At 40.0% G+C, this 25,499-nt stretch overlaps 1 protein-coding gene across 4 annotated transcripts in view; it reads right to left on the minus strand.

Moving 5' to 3' along the window:
• Positions 1-25,499, minus strand: part of LOC111671722 (carboxyl-terminal PDZ ligand of neuronal nitric oxide synthase protein-like) — a 187,875-nt gene that overhangs the window by 91,131 nt on the left and 71,245 nt on the right. The gene's annotated exons all lie outside the window — the stretch shown is intronic.

A 25,499-nucleotide genomic window follows, 5' to 3' on the forward strand; every position in this document is an offset into this window, starting at 1 on the left:
CTGGGCAGATAAAACACTGCAGAGCACAATGCAGTGACTGAAAGCCACGGGAAATAGTTGTGGTTAGAAAGTGAAAGTTAGTCTTTCCCCCATGAATCCTGTATTATATTTACATCTGGTGACTGAGGAGGTCATCCAAAAGATCTTTGATGTCATGAAACCAGCAGCGTGTCTGTCGGATGCTGTAACCCTTTCTTTTACCAATTAGAGCAAAAAGTATTGTGACAAATTGCTTCCAGGCCAGAGGCCAGAGGTTTGAGTTTGATATGCTGTCCACTGTGAGAGCAAGTGCTGACAATACTTTAATAGCTCTATGTTGCCCTGAATAGTCAAGTTATTGATATGAACCTAGTCTTTGAGACTCTGCATTCACGTTCACACCACTTTGCTGTGTAGCCTGGCAAGTAGAGGGATCAATATGCTTGACAAGAAGTAAAAGGTTGCTCTCCAAAAAATGTCTTTATTGTAAAGAACTATTTCTGTATACCCATAGACAGGAGCGGACTTAAACAATATTTCAGGCTGGGAATTTGACTCCATCCCCAGCCACCCTCATGCAAACCATCATCAAAGTACCAGAGTACCAGACTAGTTCTATATTTGGCCACTACATTCATCTGGGAGGAAAATTATCAACATTTCCAAATACATAAATGTGTGACTGAACAAAAAATATGAAAAAAAAAAAAAAAGTATATAATTTCAATTATAAATATATTGCAGGTTATTACAGGAGAAAGTGGGCTCACACTGTTAACCGCAGCATGTCAGGGAGCTGATGCAAGAGGTCCGTCAACTCATTGCTGCTTTTCATATCATGGCTGGTCAAGTTGCCTGTTGATGACTCGGTGCTCCCGTGGAGCTGCCCACAACGTTATACAGAGGCAAACAGCATCATCAATGCTTAAATATTTTTGTTATGACCTGAAACCTTCATCAGAAGATGAGGTGTAAGTTCATCAACATGAAGACTGTATGGCTTTTTTCAGAGCTTTTTTCAACTGGACTCACAAGCTTTTACAACCATACAAGATATTGCAGACTACATCACCACTTTGGAAAGAGAAAACAAAAAACCGAAACTGAGTGGTTTAAGTCTCTGGTAGCGAGTGCTCTGCCTAAAACCCATGCACACAATCTTGTGTAAAGTTGCCTTTCTGTTGCAAAGTTTCTTAAAAGGGCTGTTTGTAAGTTTTCTCTGCCACCGAACGTGGTTTCTTCCCAGGAGCAGGTGGTGGTGATTGGACACTACAGTGACTTGCTATCAGAAAGTGACGGGCCAGGGCTAGCTGGTTAGCATGCTAACTGCAGTAGAAGAAAAGACATGATAGAGACAAGAGTTATCACTGGTTTTGCTTTCCACCTCTGGAGACAGCTCCTGGTGAGTAAAGGAATGAAGTTTGAGGCTGACATGAGGCTTAACATGAGTGTAGTCACTGAGCAAAGTAATCATGTTTTGGCTGTTCTCTAAAAACCTTCATTAAAGCTCAATAAGTTACTTCATTACCATTAAAATTGTGCCACATTTTTTTACTTTTTCAAGATGATTCAAAAATAAAGTGTGATATATGGCTGAATTTTTGAAGGTTAATTAGGGAATTGACACTCGGCGTTGCTTAATGCAGTGAACTTGAAATGTCAAGTGGCTAAAGGAAGCAACAGAAATCTCAGCCAGTGCCGCTTCCTAATTGGGCAATTAGTGGATGGAAATTTGGAGTAATTTATCACAGTGAGACAATGGACAACAAAAGCAAGAGAAAGAAATTAGGTGAAGATTATGCAAATTACCCAGTTGTCTCTGTCCAAACGCGTGTCAGTTTTTTGTTTCAGTGCATGCTCGTTTTGCATCGATGTGTATATTTGTGTGTCTGTGTGTTTTCGTACTAGAAATTAGGGGTTGCGTTTATACACTCAGTGACATTTCTGTGGTATTTGATTTGGCCTCTTCTCTGGGAGCCAGACTAGCTGAGGTCTTGTGGTGTGGATGGTGTCTTTGTCAATCCTGTTTAGCAGACTGTCAAAATACCAGACATGCCTATCTGCAGTGACTCATTCAGCTCAGCACATACAAACACACACACACACACACACACACACACATACACACAGAATTGGACACTTTCTGCCAGATATCTGATCCAGTCTGCTGCTGTGAAGATGTAAGGTCCATGTGGTCAGCTTATTAGGGATGCATTAAATCTGCTTTAATTTTCCAGAGATGTTTAAGTGATATTACACAATGCATTAGCAGTGGGTCCTCTTACTCCCAATTACTTAGAATATTCACTGCACTTGTTAGTAATGGCCATATGTCAGTGCAAGTGAGATTTTAACCATGCAGAAGCAACATAATGAGGATGATGAGGATGATGGTAGGTGAGGATTTTAATATTGCTTAATTGAGCAAAGAAATAGGAACGTGGAAATATTTTCTGTCTGGTCTCAAACAATGAGATGTGAGTTAGTTTTTGATGTTTTCTGATCTGTTCTACTTGGTCCTCTTTGTTAAAGGAAAACTACATAATTTTACAACTTTGACTGGATTTTCATTGGTAAAACCATCGATTCTATTTCTTATAATAATACCATTGTACCAGTGTTATGGCTTTGATTTTTTCCAGCAGGAGAACAAACCCCCCCGAACACGGCGGCCCATCAGGATTTGTCCCGGTGTGCCCGATGGCCAGTCCCAAGGGTTTTGTTGTACATGGGTGGTGAAGGCGAGTAGAACACCAGCAGTCCTATGTCATTTATCGTTAGGGGTTAGCTTGTTTAATTTACCTTTCTCGCTCTTCTTTCTCTATTTTTTCTTTCTTTCTCCCCCATGTGTCGCCAATTTATCCATCATTTCAAATTAAAAGCCCTCTGCAAAGTGGTGTAATTGCAACTAAATGACACTACAGCCGCAGCTGCAAAATTTATACAGCAGAACCACCATGTACTCACTTCAGTAATTGCTCAGATTTCAGAACATGGTGTCATGACTAAGAATAGGTCAACAAGCAAACTTAAGCTAGATGAGATTCCATTTTATTTGGAGGTAAAACAAAAAAAGCACACCAGTAATGTCAATAATAACCCTTAAATGCACAGGCCCATGTATGAAACTTGAACCGGAAAGTCAGTGTGTAACCGGTGACTGATGTTTCTGGGAATAATTTTACTGTTTGTCTTTATTGATTGATTGTGATTTTTTTTTTGCCCCTTTTGACCCATTTTTTTTAGCTATTCTGCTGTGAATTACTCTATGAGTGCAATGTTATTGTAACTGATAGTCCCGATGACCGAAGCTATGAATGTAAAACCAAAGTAGTTTTCCTTAAAGGGGTGTTTCAACATTTATCTCATCCATACTTTGTTTCTAAAGTTTTGTTAAAGTTAGCAAACTTCAATATTTTCTCCAGCTTCACTGTAAAGGCCGAAGTTTTACTGTGAAGCACACCCAGGCATGAGTTAGCATCGACAGTAGCTCTGCACAAAATGACGTGGATCTTGCTGTGACAACACAGACAGAGGCACCTGCTGGAAAGTGCTCAGAAATAAGGCAACAGCATGCACAAGGGAAAACAGTGGCACTGAAAAGTCAGGTGGAGAAGGGGAGGGCAGCCACATCTTAATGAGGGTAGCACAAACATTTCTGTACGTGTCTATGTCAACAAACACAGAGTCTCTGTTATCAACATGTCATCTACTGGGAGAAAACTGACCGCTCCCAACTGATTGATCTTTGCAGAAACCCTTTAGTTGCCTCCTCTTTCAACTCTTTCTTTACCCTCCCATCACCCAGCCGCCCCAAACCTCCAGCCTCTGTTTTAAAAATCAGTCCCCCAACAGATTTCTTTCTTCGATGTCTAAAGCATGGGAAAAAGGTCTTGTGCTCTGCCAAACTGTCGCCTGCAGGGAACTGAGTCTTATACAAGAAAAACAAGAAAAAATAAATAAAAAAGTGTAGGCAGTGTTAAAAAGAAACATTATATGCTGCCAGACAAGTGAAGCTCAGCTGAGAGTGAGTGAAAGTGAGCCTAGCTGACTTGGCTTTAACTGACAAATCCCCAAGCAGTGCCGAAATGACAGCTCAGATACACCTCTATCAACTGTTTCCAAGAGGAGCAAGCTGCCTCAGATAGATCAGATCTCGGAATAAGAGAGGCAGGCTCGACATGAGAGCAGTCAAAGATGGTTTAGGGCAAAATAAATTCAACTACAAACGCTGCCAACAGAAAAACCTCTCATCTTGTGTTTTACGGGGGGCTGCCTTTCCTGTTTAAAGTGACAATCCACAACATTTTGCAACCTAGTGGTGGGTTTTATGACATCAGCTATAACAGCGGAACGAAAGACATTTTTATTTTGTTCATGGCAGTTTACAATAATGAATTTTCATGTTTCAAACCCTCATAAGCAGCTGTAATTGAGATGGTATTGTTTAATCTGCTGGCAGAAATTAAGCAGTGATCCCTGTAGATAAACACCACACCAGTAAAATAAAATAAAAAGATGTACAAGTAAAGATGGATCAAGGAGTCAACTTTTCTGCCAGGGTCGATATTGATCAATTTTTTGGAGGACAAATCTGAAAATGAGATAAGAATTAAATTAAAATCTGCCCTTGCATCTCTTTGAAAAGTCAACAGCCAATGATTTTACATCACAGCCTCGGGATCAAAATGAGTCTCCCTCGCTTTTCACTTTACATTTTTCAGCAACATTTGACAATCACAGAAGTAGGAAGCCATTGAAAATGAAGATCCAGAGGTCAAGATCCTCCAACTTTTCATAACTCGCTTCATTGACACCATTGAGGACACTGAGGTTATGCTCTTTGTATTTTGGTAGTTTTAGCAACCTGCTGGAGACAGATTGCACTCTACAGTTAAAACCAACACTCAGATATTTTCTCAGCTGATTCCATTCTTCAATCTTTTGACATATTGTTTTAAATTTCACTTCATTTATGCCAATAAACAAGACTATGTCAAATCCTAGTATGTAGCTGGACCACATTGTAGGGTATTTGAATTCAGCCTATAATGTGAGCCGGTTTCAGCCCTGAAGTTGCCAAGGTTTGTTCAATAAGTTGCCAGATATGTCGCTACGTACTTTTAAAGTCTGCTAGCAACAAAGTTGACAACACACAAATCATTTTGAAAGAGCAACGACCAATGGGGAAACTCCAAAACTCAGTGACCAACGATGTAACTTCATCACTCAGTGAGTCAGTCAACGACATTGACATTTATATTGCTGGCCCTGCTGTTGTGGTCCGAGCTAAAAAACAATAAACAAAGGGCTGAAAAATTCCCCAGCAGAACTGTATCATGAAGGTTTTGGATGTTCATGAAAGTTCATGCTGGGAAATGTAGTTTATAGACAAACAATTTGAATTATGAAATAATCCAAAAAAGAAAAAGAAAAAAGAAAAAAAGTAATAGTGATTATATACATGTTAAAAACTATATCTTTTGCTACCTCGTCAAAGTTTTTCTTGGGAGGAGGACTTTTTCTAAAGCCCTGGCAGTAATCCTGTTGGCAGGTTATTATATTAGATGGTGATTTATAATCCTTCAATTTATAGTAAAGTAAGATTTACTCCATTTTACACTGACCGTTAATGTCATCTGTGATCGTAAAGTTTATTGTTCAACAGTAAAATGTCTTGGTTCACAAACTATTCGTCAGTAAACAAATCAGAGGCTTTATTATCAAAAGTCATTTTGATACCGGTCAGGCTCTAGCACCCTTCGTTTTAATACGTTTTTAAAATGTAGACTTGCTATATTTTAATAATTTTATATTGTAAAATCCAGTTTTACAGTCAAAGTTCCTCCTTTGTGGTGTCACAGTGAACCATAACCCTATCCTAAACTTTCTCAAGGGTTTAACTGTAAGAGATAACGACAGTACAAAACACAGAGAGCTGGAATACTAGATTGTTAACTTCTTAAAAGAAGCCATCAGAACAATTCTGCCATAAGGAGCGGCGAAGATTGAATTTCTTGTTAATGACTGCAGGTCGTATGGAAGAAGATTGAATAGTTTGGTGTGTGAGACAGAGACGGAAAGAACAAAAGACTGTGATTGAAAGCTCAGAGAATGAGCGAAATAGAGAGATGGACACTCAAAGAAAATTAAACTATGGAGAGATGCAGAAAATTAGTGTGTGAAGGATTATGACTGAATGGCGCGACGGAGAGAGAGAGAGGGGAAAGAGGGAGAGACGGAGATTGAGCACGAATAAGGAGCTGAAGAGAAAGAGAGAAAGCGGCGCAAAGCAGATGATTCATCCAGCCAGTAAAAGTTCAGCGGTGCATATAGAGTTTGAAAAAAACACTCACACGCCCTCACATTTAAACCTGCCGTCTCCATCAGCACATCACGACCCGAAGAGCTTGTGTTTAAAGGCGCCACATGTGCACAAATAAACATACATGACACCCATTGACTATTAGCCCATGAAGTTTTGACTGGCAGAGTAATGCTGCGATAACAGAACTAACAATGACCACACACACACACTCACTCACTCACTCTCAGCTAACCTTGTTAATAAGCCCTTGTTGTTAACAGGCTGAGTCTATCACGCAGGGGGCTGTGATGTGATGTCTGAGTAATGAAGTGGGCTTGTTCTCGGTCATTTTTCCTTTGATAAATTGCTGCCTGAGAAACGTAGCTGCTATAAATCAAAAGCTAAGAGGCAAAGCACCACACGCACCTCGTCGACAATCGCACACTTACTGGGAATCAATACCATAACGCACCTGTGCCAGATCAGGCTGTAGATGTGTGTTTGTTTGTGTTTGTTTGTGTGTGTGTGTGTGTGTGTGTGTGTGTGTGTGTGTGTGTGTGTGTGTGTGTGTGTGTGTGTGTGTGTGGGCCTGTTTTAGCAACAGCATCATGTTCAGGAATGGCCAAATACATTTGGATTAATATCATCTCTCAGCATTTAACATCCTGTTATGGGAAATCTATAAACGCTCCAGTATCTGCTTCAGTAACATGAAACACACTTACAGCAGAGTCATCATGAAACCAATGACTGGGTGGATCACTGTGCAGATCCATAAACATCCTGCTGGCCCTTGGTAAGAGTGCTTTTAATCTTAGTTTGGTTCTGGCTAAAACATTTTGTACCTTTTACAGCAAATGACAAAATTAAGCTTTAAGAGTCCTCGAACTCTGCCTCTCCATGTAATTATGTTACACAACCAGTGCATAATTAATAACTGCCATCATCTCTGCAGCTTTGGTCAAACTATAGGCAGCAGTGCTCGAGATAAAAACTTAAAGCTGTGGTGCAACAGTTAAAACTACGCCTCATCAGATTAAGCTGTTAAGAAAGGTGGATTTCAGTTCAGATTTACAGTGTTTTAATAGTCTGATCTCTAATTAGACTGACATAATGAGTATAATTAAACCTGTTTGTAAGATTTGCTGGATTTGATGGACAGGTTTAGTATCAGTCAGCATCACAGTGGAGAATTTACAGCCCATTAGGCTAATTGGTGTTAGAGCCAGAGGACAGGGTCAGGATGTGACATCTCTGCAAGTTTAGTTAAAATTCCACGTGACACGGAGATAATTTAATTGAGTCCCCCCCAAAAACTTTTTTTTTTTTTAATTTTAAAGTCAGTGCATAAAGGTCAAATTTGTCTCAACTTTTTAATATAGGTCTGAAATGGTTTCAACACGGAGTTAATAACATGTAAATTTTAATAACAGTAATGTTCTGTTTCATTTGGTCGCCTGTCCATGAAGCCATATCCTCTATGGTCATGTGTCAGTGTTGTGGCTGCCTGCTAGAAGCTAGAAACTCCTTTACTCTGTGTTTCTACTGGTTTAATCCCCTGGACTGTTTGTTATGGAGAGGAGGACACCTCTGTAGATAATTCAGCTGCCGGTAAAAACCTCCTGAACGACTGAAGGAATCCAAACCAGGAGAAGCTGACGGCAACGGTGGTGAAGACAACAACTCCCATGGGGGCTCTCAATCAAAACAATAAAAACTTTTGGTGACGTCGTGAAGTAGTGTGGGAACATGAGATTTGTTATCTTCACCACCATTACAGTCAGCCAATTAATATTTTCATTTTTTTTTTTTTTATGATGTGTTTGTTTTTCTTTTGTTTTTAATTGCTGTTTTTTTCACTTTGTAACTTTGGTCTTTACATATTGACAGAAAAAACTAAGCAGCCTTTCAGTGAGACGGCAGTGTGTGGACGAATATTGAGCTTCAACTTCTTCTCTGCTTCCGACAGTTATATTCTGGATGCTCCTCAGGTCAATGTCCTCATAACTGGCAATCCAGCTGAAGACTTGTTGAGTTGAGTGTTGCTTTAAACAAAAGAGCAAGGTTATACAAGGTTTTCAGTAGCAGGAGAAACACTGCTCTGCTTCACAATAACAAGCCTGGTTCTTTTTCGTACATGTTTTATTACACAGAGAGGTTGTTGCTATAGCCCTGACTTAAAATGTTTTTCACAGAACAGCGTGGATTTGGCAGCGCTGAGATAAACCAGACTTAATTACAGAGCATACTGATCAGGCATTATGTTGATTAAAAATGACTATAAAAGGCAGGGTGAAAAGGTAGAGGTTCAATATCAGAAAAGCTGTTGTGTGAGCTCAACCTCCATGTGGCCACATAAAGACACCCCTTGAAATTTTATAGCACAGACTTGGCAATTCTGAAAGTAACACAACGAAACAAACTTAATCATCCAGCAGACAGGCAATTTCCTACAGCACTTGTTAAAGTCAAGGTGAGAAGTTAGCAGCTCGGTTTCATTTTTATTCTTTGATGCATTATTTACAAAAAAAATAAAAAGCTAAGAACTCTAGTTTGTGCATATATATGATAATACTTTAAGGGCTTAAGCGCAAACCTCAAAACAAATCAAGAATAGGGTTGTTTTGGTGTTGAGGCCTACAGGAGAGTTTGTTTTTGATCATCCATACACACTGGTGTGTGTGTGTGTGTGTGCATGTGCTGCTATGCGAGTCTTGACTTTAATGTTGCAGCAAAACTCCTGCACCTGATATCTCCTGATACCAATTACTCCACTCAGGCATCTGTTAATACCAATTCCCTGACCAAAACCAAAACCACTGCTCTCGTTTGTCCACAATTAAAATATCTATACCTTATTAAGCTTAACTCATTTACATAATATTCCATGGCCTAGCATGACTTTTATACTGTTAGTGACAAACAAACTGTGGATCCGTTGTTACTCAGCAGTTTGAATCTGGTGAGAGCACGAAAAACAAAAACCAACTTAAACAAAAGCTCTTTGTTCATATTTACAGCTAACACTGACTCGAAGCAGCTACCCAGGTGTTATAAAAAGAATAACAAAACGTATGAATTTTAAACAGGTGATACTTTTCTAAAATTGCATCAGTTTGATTTCCCCAGAGGCACCGATGGAGCCTTTTCAGCCACCAGAATATATTCATTGGAGGAACTTTTGTGGCCAGAATTAGCCTCCTCAGACAGTGAGACGTGACTTTATGGGATGAACATCTGGCTCTGAAGTTAAAATTTCCTTCTGTACGCCTCCTTCATCTACCTCTCCTTCATCTGAGCTGTTTCTCTCTTTTTTTTTTAATCTAGTCCTTTTTCTTTCACAATTTATTGTTTACTCCACAAACCAGTCAGTGTCCTTGTTACTAAAAACATTTAAGACATGGAAATAAATATATGATACGACACATTATGTATTAATAGCTTCTTGCAAGGTCAGTGAATGGATCAATCGTGTGATGGCAGTTTTATTAAATCACCAATGGATGAACCAGCACACTGCTGTTGTCTTTTTTCTGGGTCTCCCAAGAACTACAGAAAGAAGAGGCGGCTGAGAGGGAGAAGGAGAGCTAAGCTGATAATTCAACTGCCCGGGATGAAAATAAAAAGAAAACGAACCATCTGAAGAAGCGACAGAACTCGTGCACAGATCATACATACGAGATAAGAGAGGGAGAGACGTTAAATCTGTTGACAGTCCTGCTAAAAGTGCTCTGACTTTTTCCCACCACGTACAGTTTGACTAAGATCTCATATGTTCTCATGTGTAAACAGCAAACCCACGCATCCGGCACACCGGACCCAACAGCTGTTCTTTGCTTTGTGGATGGTGGACCAGGCTTGTTTTGACTTTGACGGCTGTTGCATGTGAGCAACCTTCCAAAGGACACAGGATGAAATATTATTTCAACATTTAATTAAAATGTAATTTATACAGTGTGTGTGTGTATATACATATACATATACATATATATATATATATATACACACACACACACATATATATATATATATACACAGAATATTATACTATAATACAAAATATCTGTGGTTGAAATAAATAACTTTTAACCTGAAATTGGAACGTGTGACAAAATAATCTCAACTCAAAACTCCACTTAGTTTTCAACCTTGATCTCGACAGTATTTTATCTTTGGTTTAAGTCAACACTCACTCATGAATATGTAGAACTAATTAAGTGCAATACATCTGCAATCTAACAATACCGTACAGTGGTAATGCATTCTCACATTTAATATGAATAACCTTCAGGGAGCAAACACGCTAAATGCGTCAAGTCAGATTTCAATTTAAGTTAAACGTCTATTCCACTGAGTGTGAATAAATATGAATGAGTGTGCGTAGCACTTAGTGTTGTCATGACTGTTTATGATAATTATTCACTTGGCTGAGTGGGAGGGTAATTCCTTTACAACCTTAGTCAGGTCTTCAGAGCTTAAGCTGAGGCAGCACACGCGCTTTATGTAAGCATGCAGTAAAAACGCGCGAAAACACACTCACACACACCACACACACACATCATGACTGCAGCAAGTACCTAGGAAACAAAACCGCAGTATGTTCATGGTGTAAAATGTTGGAGTGCATATTGTATACACACACACACACATATATATATATATATATATATATATATATATATAATGTGGATGTGACACACTGATGCAAACACCAGCAACACCATATGACAATACATACTGTAGTCAAGGGAGGTGAAACTGGATGAATGAAATCAATATGTAAGTCCAAATAAATCTTGCAACAGGCGACGAAGAAACTTCTGCCGCCTGGGAAAATAAACTGTGAAAAAAATCTGATTAAACTGACCAACTCCTTTTTAGAATTCAAATCGTTTTTCAGTGGAAAAAAATTAAAACAGCTGTATCTATAAGGTGCACGATAGTTGTGTAAAGATCTGACGCCCACAGACAAATCACCCTGTCCTGTTCTGTGTCCTGATCAGTGTCGGTGTGTGTGTGTGAGAGTTTGTGTGTGTGTGTCATACCCAGTCACCACACCCACATCAACCCAGGAGAGAATGTTGTCTGTCTTCTAATACAGTCAAACAAGCCAAGGTCATGCTCACATACCTAAACACACTCAAACAGTCTCTCTCTCAAACACACACACACACACACACACACACACACACACACACACACACACACACACACACACACACAAACAGACACAATGCCCAGAGGCAGTGAAAGTGGGCAGAGAGGAGCAAAACAAGAACTGAACTGTCTTCATCTTCATTTACATTCAATTGAGAGAGGTTTACAGCAGCAGCAGCAGCTGCAGCAGTGGAGCCTCTGGAAGAAATAAATAAATGCAGACACACAAACTGAGGCATTTGCGTTCCCAGAAAATGCAATCTATTTAAGTGTTAGCAACGGTAATAACACGGTGCTATACCCTCTGAACCCTTTTAATCTAGATGAGGGCTCAGATGATCAATTTACTAAATGAATCAAAAAAATATGCCGGACTGCTGCTTTGCATAGCTTAAAGCATGAACAATAAAAGAAAGTCAAATTAAAACGCCTGTTGTGTTTATATTAATAGCACGGGAAGTGATTAAAAAGACTTGTGACACCTTTCCAGATATTTGTGTTTTATTTGGAATAGAGAGGACAGTAAATCCAATAACCGTGGCAGCTGTACAGCCATTTTTCTCCAGTTAGTGCTGTTTTTCTCTCAGCTGCACAGCCACAGTTAACAGTTAAAGGTCATTTCATACACAATTACAGGCCTGTAGAACTAATGTGCTGCCATTCGGCTGCCGCTGTCGCTTTCCTAAACAGCTAATTTTGTGTTACAGTTCAGTTTCAGGGGTGATCAATTTTATGGAAGCAACAAAAGGGGAAAACAGCACCTTTTTAAAGTTGTTGTGAATTTCAGGGCATCTGGAGGGATTCAGGAAGACAGAATTTAAAGAACTTAGAAAGCAGGGTGTTTGAACAGCTTTCTGACAGGACATAACTAATGAAGGTTCTGTAACTATAATGTAGAGCAGAGCAACACATGGGAAAGAGCTAATTATATCTGAATGCAGCATATGTCTAGCATTAGGGACACAGTTTGAATTAAGACGGTGTCCTGTTCCGTGAATTATAAGAATGTAGAAGTCAAAAATCCAGACCTTCATTATCATGGAAATGAAAGGAACAGGTCTCCAGTCATTTAAGCAGGTGACATCTGTTTCCTCTGGGGCAAAGATGATAAAAGTTTGAAAATTTTTCAGTGAAAGCAGGACATAGAGGAATAATGCAGGTGCATATGTTTTACTTGAGCTGTGCCTCTTAACCTCTCCTTCATGAATACCATGGGAGGAGAGGAGGCTGGCTGAGCTGTGGGGGACACTGTTATGTGTTGGGACTGTTAATAATCAAGTCTTGCCCATGTTGTTTTTCTTAGATTTGGATGCTGCCCAGCACTGTAATATTGCAGACGCGACTGGCTGAGCAAAAAGCTGGGTTCATGAATCCAGATTACAAAGAAATAACAAACTAATGAAATCCTGGTTTCAGTGGGTGCGAAATGCCAGATGAGGAACAGTAAAACTCTGTGTTAAGGGTGTCACTTGTTTGTATTTTTATAAGGAATTGGTTTGACGTCTACATAGCACATTGGTTTCACATTTTTTCACAAAGATTGTCTGGTTTTACCAAAAGCCTCCTGTTTTTCAAAGCTACACACACACACACACACACACACACACACACACACACACAGGCCAGTTAGAGTTCACTAGCATTATTCATGAACCCTTACTGATAGGCTACCAGTATTGCTTACCCCACCTTCTCCTCTGTCATAACGTATTCAAAAACTGATATATTGGTATGGCTGACTCAGTAACAAGGAAAAAAAGAACAAATGACATATTCTTCCTCTTGAAAATGAAATGTTTAATTCATAAGCAATAAAAGGGAGTTTTGCCATTACAGCCTGGCTTGGTCTGGTATGACCAGGAGCTCCACATTCCTGTGTAAATGACATCAATGATTCAGTTTGCTGACTTTTTTTTTTTTTTTTTTTAACCCACTGCTACTTGTATTATGGTTACACTATCTTTTAGCATCTTCTGTTATCCTTTACCTGTCACTTGTGGCAACAGTGGTGATTCACTTTAAATAACATTTCCAGAGTTTCATACTCTCCTGCTTTAACAACAGATGGAGAGTCCAGGACATTACACTTTATCAACACCTGTCTATGTCAACCAGTGATTTTTGAGGCAGAAATGGTAGAAATTCACTAGTTTAAGCTTCTCAAATATGAATATTTTGTGTTTCTATGACAGTTTAATGGCTACCTTTGGGGTCTGGACTGTTTGTCAGACAAAACAGGAAAATTTGAAGATCAACCCTAAGAACTTTCAACTGGAAATTTATACTATTTCTTATATATCAAACAATTCATTCTGACAATAATTGGTAGATAAATCAAAAATAAAATTCCTACAGGGACTTATTGATTTTCCTCTTATGTTGAAACTACAATTTAAACCTTAGAGGACCACTGCAGCCCATCAGGACTGTCTCACTTGAATCCTGTAGCTGATAAATATCCAAAGAGAAAATTTCTCTCTTATGCTAAGCAGCGGTTGTATCTGCTAAAGTTTTGAGCTAAATGTGTCTGAGATTTCTGCTGCAACTCAAATACAATGGAGTTTTTAAAAATCCTTTAAAAAAAAAAAAGCCACTGGATGAAAACAACTCAGCATGAACTTCATTAGTTTTCACTGGTACTACTTTTTACTGTAGATATAGTCCCTATGAAAAATTTACAATGACTCTGTAGATTATTCTAACCAATCAACCAGGAAATGTTGTGTTTTTCAAATGTCATTTTTCATAGTTTTGAGGGGGACAAACAAAACTTCACTGTCGTCCATTATACTGGAGTTGTAGCAGGAGTTTCAGATGAGGATATCTCTGGTTTGTGACCACTTCTTTTGTAATTTGTGAGTGTACTTCCCCTTTAAATGTTGCCAGGAGAATCTCTGTCAAAGGGAGATGGTTCTCTCCATCTCTTTTTTCCTCCATTAGTTGTTCCCCTTTAGCAAAGTAAGCTATTAAATTTGACTGGACAGTCCATTAGCTCCGAGCACAGGATGCTGCTGAGACAGAGATTGTATAGGAGTGAATGAGGTTGTGAGAAATATTATGGGATGTGTGTGTGTAAGTGTTTGTTGTGTGTGTGTGTGTGTGTGTGTGTGTGTGTGTGTGTGTGTGTGTGTAATGGTTGTGCAGTATGTAATCAGCATGGCATGAGCACGCTGAAATATCAAAGCAAAATGTGTGCTTGCAAGCTTGATATCTCAGTTTGTTTCTGGTATCTGGTAATCAGGGTGTTTCTAGAACACACAAACATCAAATTGACTTTAATTGGGTGGGTGTGAACTTTCCACTGGAGGGTTTTTAAGTTTCTGTTACTGTGAACTGTTAGGTGGGAGTCAGCAAGGGCGGGCTGCTTCTCACAGAAAGTGACAGCAATTACCACAGCTGAAGGCCGCAGAAGTTATAACCTGAGACAGATCCTGTATACACACACACACACACACACACACACACACACTAAATAAAGTCTCACTCCTGTCCAACTCCTGATGCACAATGAGAAACACTGCAAGGCATAAACCATAGTGCTTCTCGAGTCCCGAGAAGCTGCTTGAAGCATTCATGTTTATTGTTGGTGAAAAAAGACAAACTTTGTTTAGAGTCAAAAAGAGATACACTGTCTCAACTACAGTCCCAGGGTTCGGGATTTTTTAGGCCTGATACTAGATGTTTTATTGTTAACAGAAATACATTATGTAAACAAACATTTTGCCTCAATTTTTTTCCTTTTTAAGATCATTTTGACAACAATATGTCCTGTAGAGGACACTGTTCTATCTGGTTTTAAAGGGAATATAGGATGATTTTAATTTAGACATGACGATGTTGACAAATAGTCCTAATACATGCAGTCTCAAAATATTATTATTACTCATCACTTTTAGATGATTATATTAGCCTACTAAAATAATGTATGTAGACCTATTATTAATATTTATATATTATATAATGTATATTAAATCCTGAATTAACCAACTTGTTGATATCCACTATCCCACTAGGTGGACATGCACATAGTACTAAAAAAACTACTGAACTTGTTTTAATACCAGGTCAAATTCAAAAAGTTGTAATTAGAAAAGGACCTGATGTCAGCTATGTGAGCTATGACAATGGACTGTGGGTAACACACTGAAGAAGTTTTTAGAAGTTTCAATACTCACTCAGTCCAATTTGACCAAGCTTAAAACATGTGGTGGATCAGTTTTCCTACATGTGTATTATCAGGTGTAAAATGATGATGGAACAGGTGCATCAGCGGCAAGGTGCATTCTGGACCTCTAAAAAGCTTCCTTTATTTATCTGTTGCTATGATTACCAAAGCATCTGTGCCGTCTGTTCACTGTGGGACTAAGTGAGTTATAAAATACCATGGAGGGGGGAATAAGTGAGTTTTCAAAAGTTTAGCAGATTCACTAACCAAGTGAAACCACCAACACCAGTCTATGTATTAACGTGCACCAATAATAACCTTGTGGTTCAGGGACGCTTGGACCAAAAGTGTCCTCAGAAGAATGTTTGAAATCCAGCAGCTTTACTGTCAGTTTAAACCTGTATTCATTTCAGAGATCGAATGTGTGTTACCTTTTTCTCTGGTGAGCCTGCCAACACTCAGACAGATGATGGGGACACTAACTATATCAGTGTACAAAGAATTATTTCAGCCTGAACTCTTATGATGGCTGGTATACAATGAGAAGAGCTCTTAAGATGTCCTCGAAATTATTGATCAAACCATTTATAAGGAATAACAATATATGCATTCCTGAATTTATATCCACCGCATCTGGTGTGAAGTCAAATCTGGAGTGTGTTTTTGACTGAGCAGAGATCACACAAAAGTATTTGAGCACATTTGGTTTCCACATGTAAAAGAGGCCAACTGCCCAGACTCTTCACCTGAGCACTCTCAACACTCTTCCTTTCTTCAAAGCAAAAGTCAGATACAGCTGCCAATCATTGATTGTGGATGAAATAACTCTCTCCTAAGGTTCTGTTCTGCTCTAAACCAACATTATGATTATGTAAACAAGTCAACAGCTTGAAACAAGGCAGAATAATAACTGTACGTTCGGACCGAAAGCAGCAAGAGGAAAGAAATACATTCTTGCTGTCAAGGACGCTGTTGAAGTTCGTGGGCACTCTGACGTAGATGAAATACACAGTTAGGAAGTTTGTACAAACCGTTGGTCTTGCAAACCGTATTTAAAGGGCCCGCAAAGGAAACAGACGTGTCAAGCGGTATCTTTGTGCCAACTGACCACAAGTAGGGTATAAGTAGCAACGTTAACGTTGTGCGCATCCAGTTGTCAAGCAACACTGTCTTACATGTTATGGAGTTAGTTAGCATGCAATTCCCTTCTATTTTCACAAAATACATTATAGGCTACACTTCATCAACTCCCCAAAGACACCTTCGTCCATGCATTGTTGTTTTTCTATTTTTTTTTATTTTTTTTATTTAAGTCCGTGTAACCAAACAGGGACACGTCATAAAGGACAGGGAAAGCCACCACCTCAATGGTCAATTTCTCCTCCACTGTGCTTGGGAACAAATGTTTGATAGGAACAAACGTTTACACCACTCTTCTACATTCCAATTGGTTGCGAACCGCGTCATCGGGCATTACCATAAAGTTGCCTGGGCTTCAACTTTTTCTGAGGCCCACATCGCCCAAGACACGCCACCAAAGGGCGAGTCGCTGGCTCACATAGATTATGAATGACTTTGACGTTCTCACCGCTTTCGGTCTTAATTTAAAGTAAGGCCAATCACTCCTCAACAATCAAGTAAATAATACAGAGCACACCATACATAAGTAAAATTGCTTTCTTTCACCTCCAACTTTCTTGCTTTTATTGGAACAAAAAGGTGATTTTGAGACTCAGCGCTACACGACACAGTTTGAGGAGTTTATGAATTATTTAGGATAAAGTTATTTAGTACTCTGGGCATGACTTTGGTGTTGTTTTATCCCTCCAAGGTCTTTGCTCGCAGCCCCTGCAGCTCCAGCCCTGAATTGGTGGGTGGCCTCCAGTCAAATAGTAGTGTATGTGTGTGTGTGTGTGTGTGTGTGTGTGTGTGTGTGTGTGTGTGTGTGTCTGTGTGTGTGTGTGCGTGTGCGTACATGTGGTTCATAGAAAAAGTAAAGATTTAGTGTGATTGGATGCCTCTCTTGTGTGTTAGCATTCAACTTTGTGAGCATGGCTGAAAAAAACGAACAAAAAAATAAACCAAGGTGTTCAGGCTGCCAGTTTGACGTGTGTGTGCCTGATCCAGGGGATTCTGACACACTCCTGACTGAGTTGGTCTGCTGGTTTTGCCCCGAGGCTGTGGCTCTCTGGCAGGCGGAATGTAAAAACACACATACACAAACACAGACCCTGTCGGTGTGTGTTAGGAGACAAAACAGAGAGATAGACACCTGCAAAATGTCAAGTGACAACAACAGCAAAGTGACTAAAAGTTTTCCTCCCTGGCGGCAACTTCCCACCCACCATGAACGTCCTCTGCTGTTGTTATAATGGTCAAGGCCTGTGTTTACAGTAACACCTCCTGCAGCAGCCAGCAATTGGTTTGCAGTGTTTTCTCACAGTTATTGTTATGGGCGAAAGATCAACGATGTTTACAAAAGATAGTTTCACATTAGTTTTATACTGAATTTGCATTGCACTGCCTTGCCATTTTATTACTGAACTAGCTGTTCAACAAAAACTATTTATTTTGTTTGACATCTACGAAACGCAGGTGTCTGTAAGATGCCACAATCATCAGTAAAACAAGGATTCACTGATAAAAATGGGAGATTTGAAAGGTATGACCCTCTCCAGTCAGTATATATCAGTGTTACTGAACTGAACATCTTTGTGTTAATGCAGGAGGAGCATGCGATACAACAACAGGGCGACCTGAATGTCGAAAGAACTGCTCTATTCTCCTGCTAGTGATTAAAAAAAAACTCCTGAACACTTTTCAAAGAGAGGAGTATCATCCTTTTGTTTGTAATATTACTGTAAAATTTTCATTTACACACCATTTGAGCTGCACTATTAACCTCCTTTATTCCTCTAAAATGCAAATGTGATCCAGCCATGGTATTTTTGGTCAAATCTGATTCTTAAAAATAGTGCTTATGTACTAATCTCAACAGCAAACACCTTTTTAAAGACACTTAATGCTGCTCATGTATCTGCGAAGTTGCAAATGTTCACACTGAAATTATCTACAATTAGTCTTTCTTTCAACATCTGCTTGTGCCATGAAGCATGATTAACTTCATTTATTGGTAAGCTTAGCAACTCAAAGTATGGAGCTTTTTGTAAGTTTTGCCATTGCTACATCGCCAGCGTTGGCATTAACAGCTGTTTACTTACCAGTATTGCCAAAAGCTTCAATCAATGTTGCATTTACAAGAAAAGAGGTTATAATACGTCCTCTGAGCAGCGCTACCTCTTCAGGACAGACCGGACGCTCCAGTGACTTGGCATCAGAAAGTGAGGAGATGGTCCGGATGGGTCTAGCTGCTTAGCACGCTAACTTCAATAGAAGAAAAGAAGTGATAGAAATAGAGGCACAAGAAGAGGGCTTCTTTCCAGCACTGGAGAAAGTTGCTGGTGAGTAAAGGAATGGAGTTTGATGCTGAACTCAGTTTCTTCTAGACTGGTAAGTAAACAGCTGTTAATGCTAATGGTGGCCGTGTAGCAATAGTAAAGCTTACAAATAGCTCACTTTTAAGGGTATGAAAAAAAATCAGTCTGAACATGTTCCTTTCAGTCGCTACAGATAAAGGAGACATGTTTGTTTTTGCAGGGCAACACAGGAGAGAGCTGTGCCACAGTTGTTCCCCTGCCGCCTGACTACAACACATCCCAAGTTGCTTTCTTCCCTTGACAATACATCAAGGTCCTGTTGGACAAGGGCATTCGGAAAACGCTGTTGTTCCATTGGAGGGCATTGTGATCAGATGGCATCAGATGGGGCGCAATTAATTGACTGTGTATCTCATTAGGCACAACAGGCCTGCTCTCTGTGGATGTTTCCAGGTTGGACTCTCCAAACACCTGCTGGCTCACTGGGCTGCCACACCTGTTCACTGCCTAGTTCAGTTTATAATGAAATTTCATTTCATGGAGCAGCAAAAAAATTATTTGACATTTTACAAATGAAGCAGGTTTTACAGTATGTTTCACCTAACTGGTCAAATGAGTACTTACTGTGCAGTATTCAATATGTTTAATGAGAGAAAAACAAACAGATGTCAACGCTTGATTGAAACATTCATTTCATATATCTGTGAAATAGATGTTTCGTATCTTATGCCATCCGTGCACATCCAGTGTTTTTGTAAATGTACAGATGAACTGTAAGAAACAGCTGGTGTGTGCAGCTAAGGAGTAAAAGAGGCATTTCCTCTGATTCAACTGGATCTCATCTCTGATGCAAATTAAGGCAACATAATAGCAGATATGCTTTTTAATTGTTAGAGATCATCACACAGCACAAAGAGAACAGAGCTTAGTAGTGTGCTCCGTCATCTGGGGCAGCATGCTGCTCACAAAGTGTGAGTCAGGGCTCCAACTCTATTCAAAAGACCATGTCCATTGAGACAGAGTAATATGTTGGTAAATTTTAAAAGGAGGAGGACATTCTCTGAGCTGTAGACATTATCGACTTTATGGTGTCCTGCAATAATGGCGTTGAGTATGTTGTCAACAGATTGTGAGAGCCAAAACATGCACAATGTTACATCTTTCTTGTTGCCATGCAGCATTAAGTTGACATGAGTGCTGGGAACATGACATTCCTGTTGGTGGAGCAGAGCAAAAGTGTCTTGATAATCTAATCCAAGGCCTCTTCAAAAAAAAAACAAAAAAAAAACCTGTGTGGCCAAAAGATAAATCTTATAGGGGTCTAAAAATATGGATTTCTGATGCACAAAATCTTTTTCTTTTCCCCCACAATATTTTTTTACTATTTCTAATAAAATAATAAATGTTCTGCTCTCTCTGAGAAGGAAAAATGACTCCTTGACTTTTGTTGAACTGCTCACAACTCATGTCGAAAACAAAATCATAACCTGTAGACGCTGCAATACCTAGAAGATCACATGCCGAAAAGTGATTCATAGAACATTTAGGTCCTGACATAACAAAAGCTGTGGCTCAGTGAGAGTTATAGTGACTGAAACCATCACGTCTCATTGGCCTTATGCAAACTCCAGAGAATTAGCACAGGACTCGTAGTAATACCATAATCTACAACAGTTCCTCTCTTTAGAAGTGACATAATACGAGCACACCAACTGATTATACACTCGGTTGATGTCAGTGACAGCTGAACGCAGCTGTGAATCAAACACTCATCGGCACTGGAGCACAGCGTAGGCACAAAGCAGACAATGGACCAACACAATAACAAGGCTTCTCAATTCAGACTCTATTCAGTAAACAATAGTGAAGCCTGCCAGTCAAAAAGGAGTGTTTGTCACTTTTGCAAAGTGACATCACCACAGCTCTCTTCAACAGCATCTTCTATGAAACTTCTTCTTTGATGGAAGTGATTATTCTGGTTGCACTTGGGTTTTTGCTTGATTTTATCTCAGTTGTCTTTTAATTTCTTTTGTTTCAGTGCATTTTGATTATTTAGCTTAATTTAGCCTAACCCCCCACTCCACCCCCAAAGTAGTTTTTGAATCAGGCTTGTTTGTGAGTTTGTTTTTATAATTAGACTAGTATTTTACAGCACATGGCTGACTGCAGTCTTGAATGAGACTCTGCTGTGATGTGATTGAAGTTAAAATCCACCACAAAACAGCTGTGGTCTATGTTCAAAGTAGAACTACATAATCTAACACTGCCTTTCTCTCTTGACTTTCTTGTTTGAATGAGGCAGCACTTCCACTGGTAACATTTCAGCATGGTGGCCCACCATGGCTAAAAGACGAATCAATCCAACCAATTGATCATCTGAAGCCAGGCTCAGACTACAAGAGTTTTAAAATCCTAACTGATCTTGAAATTGAGTTGCATGAGGCACATAAAGAGAAACCTCACAGATGTCTCTAATCTCTAACAGGCACACACAAGATTTTAAATTAATGGTGCATCACACACTACAAAATATCATTATTGTGGCACAGGGAGCAATCGGATAATAATGCACCACCTCACGTGACGTCATTGTAAACAAAATGGAGACTGTAGTGCAAAAACCTGCTGCGAAATTAGTAAAACAAAAGCAGAAGGCTGAACGAATCTGGATGAGAAAATGTTTCAGGAGAAGCTGTCAGTTTTGACATCTGTCAACAGAGGTATGCTAGCCAACATTAGCCTCAAGGGCTAGAATGTTTACTGTTGCTTGGCAACACCGTCAGCTACTCTGGGACTGATGTAATCAGAATCACCATCATATCGATTTTAACTCCTAAACAATATCCAACATGTTTGATATTATGGCCCTGATGAGCTCCCCAGCCACTAACCTGCCTTCTCTGTCTGTGAATTGATGTTTTTTGAACAGATGGTGGTGAGAGTGTGAGGGTTTTCACAGTAGTGCATCATGGGACTGTAAGCAGTGTCCAAAAGTTGTCAACTGTCTTCTTGCTTGTTTGCCTGTGTCTCTGTGGTTTGTTCTAGTACTGTATGTACATGAATCATTCAAGTGTGTGTGTGAGCTTGTGACTGAGTGAATATGTATGGGTCGGTAGTCGTGTCTTTGTATGTGCATGTTTCTGAGAAGCTCTTCTTGCCCATATGTTAATGCTAATACATCTATCCTTTGTTGTTCCATCCACTTGCAGTTTTACACCCTCAGAGTGAAGATATTTTGTTTTTCTCTTTGTCATTAGGCTACAGCAGATGTACAGTTAAGATTTAGTAAATAAAAGTCAGTGGAAGATCACCTCAGGTATCACTAAACATGTCAATGTGCCATGCCACCCCCTGCCAACACTGAGGTGCACATGAGGTGGTGGGCAGCCTCAGTGGCAGTGAGCCAGCAGCTCCAGCTACACAGCAGCTGAAGATGAAAACGAATGCACAGAAACGGAAAGATCTCAGCTAAATCCTCCCAAATGATTTAGACACACAGCATCTGGCCTGTGTACAGCTGAAAAACTCACATAGGAGCATTTACAAACAGGGTCCGGGGTCTTTGATGTACATTTTTCTCTGTGTTTGAAAAGCGAGAAGTGAATATGGATCACATCAAGCTTATGGAGAGCAGCAATTCATACCTCTGACCAAAAGGTTACATTCACACCATGTGTTCTCACAGGGGGATTTCCACTGGCCGAGGACAGCCTTCTAATTTGCACTTCGATGATATGAGGCTGATGTAAATGCAAAATCTTTCACACATTTACATTTACAGACTAATCCCTCTTCTCTTTTACAACTCCATAGCACACTGCATGGGGTCATTGTTTTTTTTTTAAATCCTGATGCCCGATGCTCAGGCTGAGATATATAAGTTGCAGTCTGCATATTGATAACAAATTAACGTCCAGTGAAAGAATCCAAGGACACAGATATCACAGTACTGTCCCAACGGTATGGCTGAGACAGGTGATAAGAACAGAACAGAAACATAACATGTATTCATGTAAAAACATGGCTAATTATTAATTTCATTCTCATCAGTCAAGGCCACCAGCGGATCCACTGATTAACAACAGAATAAGGTCAAGAGACTGACCGCTACTCTCATCTCGTATGACTCAGGGTTTTCCACAGCTGCTCACAGCGGGGGCGGGCCACTTCAACTCAAATAATCCAGTGTCCAAGCCAATGACACTTTGACATGTGGACAGCAAAAGCCGACCCTAGAGGACGACCCGGTCCATCTCCTGAGCCAGAGACACCTCTGTTTGTATGAAAAGTTGTGTTGCATTGTGATTCCACAGACAGTGTTGCCTTGCTGAGCCACAGTGGGGGGCTGCATCGTGACGGTTTCAATAAACCATCAGGACGATGACAACCACTCAATTTGACTAACTAGGACTACTGAGAGCCACAGGTTAGCCTCGGCTGATCTTAGGAAAGTATGAGGGCAGTATGGACAGGATTAAACTCCCTTTTACACTGGTTAAAAAATACGCCAGGATCCGCTAACATCAGGCTTCTGTCTGCAGTGTGAAAGGGAACACTATCAGTATTCACTCCCAGGTCAAATGACTCAGCAGTCGCGCTTGTGTTATCTTTCAGAGCACAAACACTGTCAACAGACCTGTCCTCTGCCCAGTACGGTGCGGTTACACCAGAGACACTGAGCTACACTGCACTCGGGGAGGAATTTTTAAAAGTTTTAAAAACACACAATCACCGAGAGAAGTGTCTCACACAGAGATTCCAACACTTACAGGAACACTAAACCGGGGATGAGACCCAAAGGATCCATTTTATCAGTCATGGCTGCATGTGATGACATCGCTCCCTGCAGTTGTGTGTCTGTCATCTTTTTTTGCATATTTACCCTCATTTAAAAAACCCACTTATATGCACTAATTTTGGAGTAAAAAGTTTATATGTCTATTGACATCCGATGGATGGATGGATGGATGGATGGATGGATGGATGGATAGATAGATAGATACTTTATTTATCCCCTAGGGGAAATTCATGTGTCCATTAACTCATTGATAATAATAATAACAGTTAATAATAAATAAACAATAATAATTAGATTAGTCCACTTCCTGTGGCTGAGGTGTTGTACAGCCTGATGGCAGTGGGAACAAAGGATCTCCTGAACCTCTCTGTTCTGCAGCACAGTGAGATGAGACATTTGCTGCAGCTATAGCCGCTTCTCTGTCCTGCCAGAATGTTGTGGAGAGGATGGTTTGTATTGCCCAAGATGGCCTCCATCTTACATTGCATGCGTCTCTCCACAACAGTCCTGAGTGAGTCCAGACTCTTGCCAAGCACAGACCCAGCCTTGATTTCAGAAAAATAAAACCTATCTCTTAAATAAAATACTTTTTCACTGAATGTCTTCCTACAACTTCTTCAGAAAACTACTGACAGTTGTGGCTTTGAATAAGTGGGAGCTTTTCAAAAGGCTGAGACCATCAGTAACAAATTGAACCTAAATTCAAGCCTGAATATTGTATACAAAATACAAGTTAGCTACCAAGCTGAGTAACAAGTGAACAGGCAAACACACCTGCTAGTGGTTTTCACCTGTTCAGTGCAAGTCTCTCTTCTTTTCTCTAATCATCTCTGGTTCATGATGCCCATTAAGTTCGTCAGGCTGGACTTTACCACAAGTTTGTTCATAGAAAGCAGGTTTCAGTTGGGTCTGAGTCAACAAGTGATTTTTCCTAACATTAAAGACTCTGCCCTCAGTGCACACTGCACTCTTAGATGGTTTATGGCACTGAAAGTAATATTGCCTGATTAGATATCGATTGCTGTCACTTGATTGAGATATGGTGGAGGAAACAGAGCAGAAACAAGAACATCTCATAATTTCTCAGAAATGGATATGGAGCTTGGATCTGATGAAAATGAATGGCAGTTTTGATTTTGAACAAACTTTCCATTGGTATATTTTCTTGCTCATATAATAGGCCAAGAGCTGTAACCAGGAAGGAGAATCAGCCTTGGCCTCCACTAACATCTCAGGAAACGATTGCACCCGCATGAAAAGTTAAACTTTACAGTTCAGGTGAAAAAAGGAGCAGAGGTGCAGTTTCCCACCCACTGAAGACCAGATATTTAATGACTGAGCTTCTGCCTGGATGTAGTTGTTGAACAGAAAAAACGAAAAGCCGTGAGGACCTGTCAGAGTGTGCTCAGCAGACGACAGCGACTGATGGATGAGTGAGTCTTACCCATCACACTCTGCTTTACACCCCCCCGCCCCTCCCCCTTGCTACAGAGCATCCTCCTGTGGGGAAACTTTGCGACTGTAATATTAAAAACTGTGCACAAGGCTCAAATGTGTGGGACAAGATAAGGCATCTCCAACCAAACTAAATCTTTCTAAATTCCCATGCTCAGAGATGCTTACACAAACAGCCGGCCAAAATCCATCTTTCTGACA

This window comes from Seriola lalandi, unplaced genomic scaffold (assembly GCF_002814215.2).
Source record: "Seriola lalandi dorsalis isolate HSWRI2012SDOR001 ecotype SW California unplaced genomic scaffold, Sedor1 jcf7180002054885, whole genome shotgun sequence".
Classification (NCBI taxonomy): Eukaryota; Metazoa; Chordata; class Actinopteri; order Carangiformes; family Carangidae; genus Seriola; species Seriola lalandi.